This window comes from Danio rerio, chromosome 20 (assembly GCF_052040795.2).
Source record: "Danio rerio strain M-AB ecotype USA chromosome 20, GRCz13ab, whole genome shotgun sequence".
Lineage (NCBI taxonomy): Eukaryota > Metazoa > Chordata > Actinopteri > Cypriniformes > Danionidae > Danio > Danio rerio.
Window position 1 is genome coordinate 7,373,178 of NC_141040.1, and position 8,884 is coordinate 7,382,061.

Sequence of the window (8,884 nt, forward strand, 5' to 3'; positions counted from 1 at the left end):
GACAAGCGCAGAGATGAACGGATTCAGAAATGAAGCATCAGAAAATATGCAATAGGCTACCATAAAAAGTGCAAATTGTACAAAGTTTTGCAACTTTAGAAGACTTTAAAACAAAAGGTTGCACAAACGTGTGAGCATTTAGTGACTTTTCCACATGCAACGTTGTGTATTGTAGAAATACCATTAATGACGATTCTACCATTTACAAACTACAGTGGCAACGTCAGTATTTTGGAGCCATGTCATGATACTACCACAGTACCGGTAAACCGTGAAGCCCTACTTGTAATTCAATAGCATTTTTCTTTTTATGACAATACATAACAGTATATTGTACAGAGACCTGTAAGGGACGTGATGGTGGAGAAAAAAAATGGGCGGAAAAAAAAAACAATGGGTGGGAGAAAAAAAAACTGACTGAAAGGTAAACATATTTTTGAAAGTTTTTGCGTTCCCCCGCAAAACTGTTGTTCGACAAACACTTCACTTCATGCATGACAACCCTCTCGTCTTTGCCGGGTAATAGGTATTTTCCCATAATTCTCATATTTTTAATCTTGAAAGCATGTTAAAATTAATATGAAAATGTCTGCATTCATTTTCTTTTCATGAATGCTGTGCGTCGATCAGCGCCCCTCATATGCAACCTCTAATTATAAAACGAATAAAAGTAACTTAATTCCTTCATGCTGTCCTAACACAAATCGATTATGTGTAACCCTAAAAAGTTTATACAATTTATCCCAACTGTGAAATTTCCTTTTTGATGAGTTTTTGTGATGAGAATTATTTCTATGACTTGGTTCTTTTAAACTAATAATTTTGCTTCAAAACAGACGCTTTGTTTTGTATTGTATTTCAAACTCAATATTTCATGTATCAGAAATCCCAATCCCTCATACAGTATAGTATACTAGCATCCTTATGTTGCATATTTTGATATCACTTAAAGAACTTTACATTTCACAATTTTTACATTTTCAGCACAAACTGAAAGACTTAAAAGAAAATGTAAATGAAGTTTATGTAATGTACAAAAAAAGGCCTGAAGGAGAAAGCCTTATTCACTTGAAAGAAATGAATGCATGTATTTTCATGCAGCCATGTTCAGCTTTATCTCTAGGCACAAACATGTAGATAATTTTGCTTTTCCACCCATAACCTTTCTCCCTCTGGATTTGCACCATCTCGTCTTCCTTTCTCCCACTCTCAAATGTAATTAAATTAAAAATCACTTAAATGACTTGGATGCTGCTTTTCGGTGATGTTATCTGATACAGAAAGGCCCTCTAGCGCTGATTAACATGTAACATATATTGCCATTTGAATTTATCCATAATATTGTCTTGTATAACAATATAGACCTTTACAGGGGCGTATGGTATACGTGAAAGTATACAGTATATAAGTGTAGAAAGTATATAAGTGTATACTTTTAAAGCAATCTAAAGTTAATGCACCAAATGTAGGTGCTTCTTGATCTAATCCAACATCAGTTTTTAATCAGTTGTGCAACATTGCTAGTTGCAGGAACATTGTGCGGACAAAGAGTTGAGTATCAATAGCAGGGTGTAGTGGACATTTCAAAAGTGTGTGTGCGTGTGTTTGGGGGTGGGGGTGGGGGGGTCTACAAGTTTACGTTCATGTAATTATTTTTTAAAGAAAACCTTTTAGAACAATGACTAAAAACAATAGACCAATTACCCTGTTTGTAAACATTCAGGATGCGTGCACAGCAAGGTGGCAGAAAAAAAAAACGGGAGCGCTAGCATTTACAGCGAGGGAATGTTATCCGATGCAGAACAGAGTTTGTTGTTGTCTTAGAAATAAGATATATTGATTACATATTATATATATATATATATATATATATATATATATATATATATATATATATATATATATATATATTATTTACATAATGCTTTCAGCGTATTAAAACAGCTTGTTACCCAGTGATAAGCACAGTGATTTGGCAAAATTAACGTTAAAGTGAGCAGCGTTCATCTGACAGGTCCATTTGTGATAGCACCCTCCAATTGGATATTGGATAAGTGGCCAAGCATCCAGCCCCAAAATATACAATCTCATTAAAGCTCCAAGTGTTTTACAAGAGAGAAGTTAAAGTTCTACAAGACTTTGGATGCCAACAATGTTGTTCTGTGTGGTCATGTGCAAGAAATAATGCTCCATGATTACCAGATTCAACACTATGTAGGGCTATCATTATCAGAGTTAACATTATACAAGTCCTGGGTAATCATCAACAAGCAAAACAACTGCATTCTGACAGCGAACTGCACCTGTACGGCCGGGTATATGAACTTACACACAGAGGTAAGGTTGGTTTTATATTCGCACATTCGGACTTTCTCCTTAATAATTTAATTTCATAAAAGTATTTTTTGCAAACTCTAAACAGCGAAATCATATTAGCAGCCAATAACTATCAAAGTACAACATTGTTCAGTCAAACAAACAGTGTTAATGTTGTTTTCAAGTCACACTTGCAGGTTATTTCAGACTGAATATTCAAAGTGCCATGGTATACAGTATAGGGAGTGTGTCACAAGATGAATGAATGTGTGAATTTAAAGCCAATTTGACCTTAATAACTTGTTTCATTCTTAGCATTCAGTGTCCGCAGTTTAATAAACTATATGTAACTGATTTTGGTGAAATCACTGTTGCAAAAAAAAAATGAGTAATGTGTATGATTCAGCATAGCGTGAACTTACCTGATATGACATGAGAACTGCGGAGTCCAGCTTTTCTAATTAAGCCGTCCCTTCATTCAGCTCCCTTTTAGCCAAAGACGTCTGCAGTTGGCATTAAAGCAGTGTGCTGTATAGTAAAAGTTAAGTTTTCTATCTTTGGACTTGAATTTGGCATCCTACCCGACATGTTTACTATTGCAGCCGGTCTTTTTTGCAACCGGGGACCCCGTGTGACATCATGAGTGACATAGGTTGGAAATTGGGAGGCCCACAAGGAATCTGCGCGCGCAGAATTTCGCAGATTTCTGCAGATTTTTAGGCCATCATTAATTCTGTTTATTTACTTGAGTAAATGTGTAAATCTAAATTTATTCAGTTTTTATTCATTAATTTATTATTTTTTATTTAATATATTAAGGTTTTAGTTATGATACTCTGCAGGACACTCCCAAAATAATTCCGCAGATTTTTACCAAAATTCTCAGCAGAAATAGAAAAAAACATCTGCAGATTCCGTCTGGCTCTGGTAATTGGTCTATACCCAATTGTCTGTTTGTATGCCTGTACAAAAACTGTTCTTGAAGGACTCTCCTTTGAGCAACCAGAATGGAAACTTTTAAGTTTTTTGTCTTGTTTCCTTGCTCCAAAAACATTCATTATTTGTAGATGAATCTTCATGGGTCTTGGAAAATTTTGACAGTGAACATTTCCTCCATCCTCTTTTGGAGACAACATTCTTCATTGTAAGCAGTCAGGCTTACGGACTGCTTCTAGAGTGGGATGATGAGGACATCAGCCAGATGTTGCCAGTAAAAGACCCAAGTCTGACCCTGGCATAGCATATTGATTTAATCTATTTGTGGATGTCCCTTCACTGTAGGGGACGTGAAGGTGAAATTTAACATGAGTTCTACTCCAGAGTCACATTTCGTCATGGCTGCCACCCAAGAGTCCTCGGCTGTTTGGGCCATTCAGCAATCCATTAAAACATTGTTGAGGAAGTACACCTCTTGATCTGGAGCTCAGTCCACCACAAACACCACCAGCAAGTTTAATTCTGGCCAACGGACCTGTCTTGAAGTGAACCAAACTGGGGTTCAAGCAGGTTTTAGACTAGCAATAAAGTTTTAAGTTCTGTATTTACAAAATATTTTGTTATTCCTATGACCCCTTAAATGTGAAAAGATCAAGAAAATTGCCATTTAATTGTCTTAAGCTCTACCAACACACCTACCCCTACACATTCCCCTTTGCCCTTGAATAAATGTGCAAAGGGGTAGAGAGAAAAATATCTCTTCACCCATCCACCCTTACACACACACACACACACACACACACACACAAACACGTCATCACTAGCTCATAAGAAACATAAGACGTCATCTGCAATTATCATTCCAGAAGGCTGTTAAAAAAAAGTTTCTTTGAATTAGGGCCATAACACATTAAAGCCCAATCCCAATTCTACCCCTTAGCCCTTCCCCTTACCCCTACCCCTTGTTTTGCGCATTCCCGTGAAGGGGTAGGTGTGTCCCAATTCTCTTTAGTTGGAAGGCGTAGGGCTAAGGGCAAGGTGTAAATACTTCTTCGAACAAAGATTTTTCAGGACCAAACTTGAAACCAAGACCCAATCCCCTACCCCTTCCCCTTGGCCCTTTAAACCGAGGGTGAAGGGTAAGGGCTTCAAAATTCACCCCTAAGAATTAGGACAGCGCTACAGCATCTGCACTTGTCATGATGATCGCGACTGCTGTAGTTATTCCAGTTGCTTTATTTTTTGGTATTTATCTTCAGGAGATCACTGAAGGCATATACTATGTTATCAAAACAATCTAATGACGCAATAAGATCGTAATATTGTGCATTTAACACATGGCCTTAATTATCTACGTAAACACACCAAAAACAACATTAACTTTATAGCAGACACTGTAAAAAGGTCATTCTCAGCCACTAGACGTTTCTTAAAGGAGATTTGAGTGTTATCAGGTGTGAGAACGTTGAGGGACTACTATACTGGAGTTATGATCATAGATTATAGATTGCGAAATTTAGTGGTTTTTATTTTAGCATTTTTTTTTAAAGCATGACAGTAAAACATGAACGCTGTTATGAATATAAATAGCTATTTTGCCGTTGTGGCAGGTGTATTCTGTGAAATTTGGAGATCCACAAATTAGCATTTTTTTTCATTATTATTACAATTTTTACAACAACAACAAAAAAACTATGTTTTAATACATTTATAACCATGTTCATGTTTTACCGTCATGCTTTAAAAAAATGATAAAACAAAACTCGCTAAGTTCACAATCTATAATCTATAATAATAGCAGTCCCACAACATTCTGACACTCGAATACCCTTTCAGAAAAGTCTAGTGGCTGGGAATGGGCTTTTTACAGTGTCTATAATGTTGCTTTGGTGTGTTTACAAAGATAAATATGGCCACGGTGTAAATACACAGTATATTTACGATCTTATTGCCACATTAGATCGTTATGATAACATAATATATGCCTTCAGTGATTTTCTGAAGGTAAATACCAAATAATAACACAGCTGGAATAACTACAGCAGTCGCGTTCGTCTGATCTCATATGAAGCAAGATATCACGATGACATATAATGACGTGGTGCTGTAGTGGGTAGCAGGTGCTGTAGTGCTGTTTTTAAGGGCCAAGTCGAAGGAGAAGGGGTAGGGGTACAAAAATAGGATTGAGATTGGGCCCACCTTTGTCATGAATGTAATAAATCATACTTGTTCATGAATTTTGAATGCTTGTTAGTTGTAATATCCTTATTTACATTTGTAGGTCTCCATGTTCACTTTTGTGGCTGTGTTGCTGGCTATAGTGGACGTATTCAGAGAAATTGGATGTATTCATACTGCTTTGTTTGTAGTGTGTGCTCCTAAAAAAACTTAATTTGAAGGGCTATATGGTACTTTCCCTCACCCCAAAGTTTCTTAGCAAAAAGAGAATTGCCACAAGTTGGGGTAATTTGAAGGGATAGAATTGGGATTGTTCCAGTATTATCTTGACCACTCGACAAGATTCAATGTGCTGGATTCAAAAGTGGTGGATCTCTGCACTCTTAAAACTCTGTACACTCAGTGCTTCGAAGTCCAGTGATCCCAGAGATAATTTCTTTGTTGGCTGCATTATTTTTTTTTGTTAGTTTTTTGGGCTGCATCAACTTTCTCTCCGCCTCAGGCAGTGGCATTAGGGTTAAGGGTTTCTGCTGAGGTCTCCAGTCTCATTATGTTATTTAGCTCCTTTCTGTTGCATCTTGATAATCTAAAGATCAGCCTGCCTCATTGTGGTGGTCTCTGGTAAACTGCAAAATTGCTACTATAAAAATTTTACAAAAACTCTTGCAAATTTCACAAAAACTGATGTGCATGTAGATTATTGAGATCATTGACTGATTGTGTTGTTTGAAGTTGTCCTATTGTTGTTGATGTAACATCTTAATTTCCCTTTGGGGATAATAAAGGAAGCCTAAGGTGTGTTTAGGTGTTTCAAAATGCATGTTGTTACGTCCCACTTGACATCCACACTACTCCAGAATCTTAGACTTGTAAGAACAGAACTTTTTTAAAATGCTAAAGACCTCATTTAGGTTTGGAAATGCTGATGTTTCATTTCAGTATGGACAGACAGACAAACGTAGGTATCTATTCGACTATCCACAATCACTCTCTGATCTGTTGTGTATTGTTATCTGATTTGTCAAGCCACTCTCATATGACCATTACACATCTGGTAGACTGTAAGTATGGATGTCGACAAAGTATGTGGAGAATGTGCATCACCAGTGAGTGTGATGGTCACATATCATGCATTTCATGTTGTATGAACTGAGATTTTTCTGAAACAATAAAAAAAGCAAGAAAATGCCAGTCTTGACAATGCCATTTTAAAATAAAAACGACATGTTGGTTTATAGACAACAGATGTCTATAAAATCAATAATAATGTCACTCTAGTACACTCCATTTATGTTTATTTTTACAGCGTATTAATTTCACACTATATAGCCTTTACTGTCTAGATCAGAATATTTTCATGGGGCATGAGCACATCATTTTGACAGACTCCTAAACCTCAAGGTCCGGCTGCTTTTTAGATTTGGTCAGAGACATGATTTATGCATAAGGCACACGTTGTGGTCCCTAATATTGGGAACACATCTCTACTGAAAACCACACAGCACCACTCATTTGAATGATAAACTAATGCTCTGGTAATTTTGTTTGAAACATTATAAAACATGACGTTCACAGCCATGACTTCCTCTGACTCACCCATTACAATGATATCTATCTTTAACAAGGGCGCTTCTGGATATTCTCTACATTGCTGATTTATAATTAATTATAATTAACAATCTGCCTAGGGCTGTTTACTTCAGTTTTGTGTGCATGGAAGTCTATGCGATTATTAACTGTCTGCACTATACTCAAGAAAGTCTGGCTTTGACAAAATGTCAACAATAAAAAAAGGAAATCAACTTATTGTTGATTTATCTTTGATAAAATGGCAAAAACGTTTAACTTTTTAAATGTCCCACATTCTCTCTTCATAACTAATCAGTGAAAATGTAAACAATATTAATGTCAGTTTTAAAATCTGCAAATAGTTGGTTGTGTGTGTTTAAAGGGGCATTTGTCAAATTTAAATATCCTTTTGTTATTTGCAAAATGACTTTGAAATACTTGGTCATTATGGAAATTAAACTGGACTCTATTTGCTTTTGCTTTTTTTGCTCGCATTGATTTTCTTGAGGTGAATGTCCAAACATAAATCTGACATCTGGCCATATATAAAAGTAAAACATGTCACTTCCTGTTGCCAGCAGGTGGCGCTATAACTGTACCTGGATATTGGCATGTAAATGTCAGGATTCTTATCAATGTGTGAATTTTAGTGAAGATCGAAAAATGCATGCTTGAGTTATAACAACTGCAGTGATTGTGTAAATTACTTGTGTTGTGAGAAAGTGCAGTGGGTTTTATTAATTTGTTTTGATTGTGGAGCATGTTTTTTTTTTTTTTTAAATGAGTTTGTGTAACGATTTGCAGCAATGTGTGCTGTCAAATTGATGAAGTTTTTTTTTTAAATTTGCTGTAGTTTTTTTGTAATTGCACATGTTTTTTATATTTCAGCATGTTAAGCTCTCTCGGTACAGTACGGTCTCACCGTACAAATTATTTGTTGTGGTTATTTTAAATCAAATTTTGCAAACTATGTTGGATGAATTTCTTTAATAAGATCTGACATAGAACTAAATTCTTCAAAAAAATTGTAAAAGATCCATCAGAGATAAGAAATTTCAGCACCAGCTTCTAAAAAAATCTCGTTAAAAACGAAAAAATTAAACGGCAATTTTTTTTATTCCTCTGGTAAAGATATCAGTAACACTTTAGTAAAGGTCACTTTTTATGCTAACTAGATTATTACATTAATATTAAGATATTAATTGTTCATTAGTCCTATCCTACCCAAAGCCTAAACCCAAATTTTACATTAGTAACTATTGATAAACAGCTAATTAGCAGTTTATTAAGTGGTGTTAGTTAATGGTTTGTTAATACCATGAATTGTGACGTAAACTAGAGTGTTACCAAGATATCTTTGAAAATTATATACAGTATGCAAAGGCACTGGTGATTCTCCTCCTTGAAAATCAGAGCTTGGTTTCAAAAAGTATACAGCCCCCCAATAAATAACATATAAATGAAAACATCTATGTGCAAAACTCTTTTTGTGATTCAAGCTAGAAATAGAAAGTGTTTGTCATTAAAATAAACTGATGTTCATTTCATGTTGAACTCATTTAAATGTTGAATTGGAAAGCAGCGTTCGGGCTGATGTTGTGATTGTGTAGTGCAGATTTATTGTTTTGGCCGGCTGTGTGTTTACTGAATTAAGTTACAGTATATCAGAAAACTCCTCGCACTGCCAGCACTGACTCTGAGATTTCCTTATAGTGATGGGAAGTCAGACTCATTTCCGCGACTCGGCTCTTTCAAACAGTTCATTTTGGTTCGAAGCTCATTATTCTGGGATTCATTTACGTCAAGGCGTAATCACGTCATCTGTTGATGTCCGTTCTTTCGCTTTTATATTTTCGAGAGATCACCATGCTTAATACAGTTTAAT

At 35.7% G+C, this 8,884-nt stretch overlaps 3 protein-coding genes across 4 annotated transcripts in view; 1 reads left to right on the top strand and 2 right to left on the bottom strand.

Annotated features, from left to right (window-relative positions):
- The window catches only part of dsc2l (desmocollin 2 like), a 1,349,056-nt gene that overhangs the window by 1,252,006 nt on the left and 88,166 nt on the right, over window positions 1–8,884 (bottom strand). The window lies entirely within an intron of this gene.
- The window catches only part of tns3.2 (tensin 3, tandem duplicate 2), an 817,627-nt gene that overhangs the window by 668,114 nt on the left and 140,629 nt on the right, over window positions 1–8,884 (top strand). The gene's annotated exons all lie outside the window — the stretch shown is intronic.
- The window catches only part of dhcr24 (24-dehydrocholesterol reductase), a 65,170-nt gene that overhangs the window by 52,363 nt on the left and 3,923 nt on the right, over window positions 1–8,884 (bottom strand). The window lies entirely within an intron of this gene.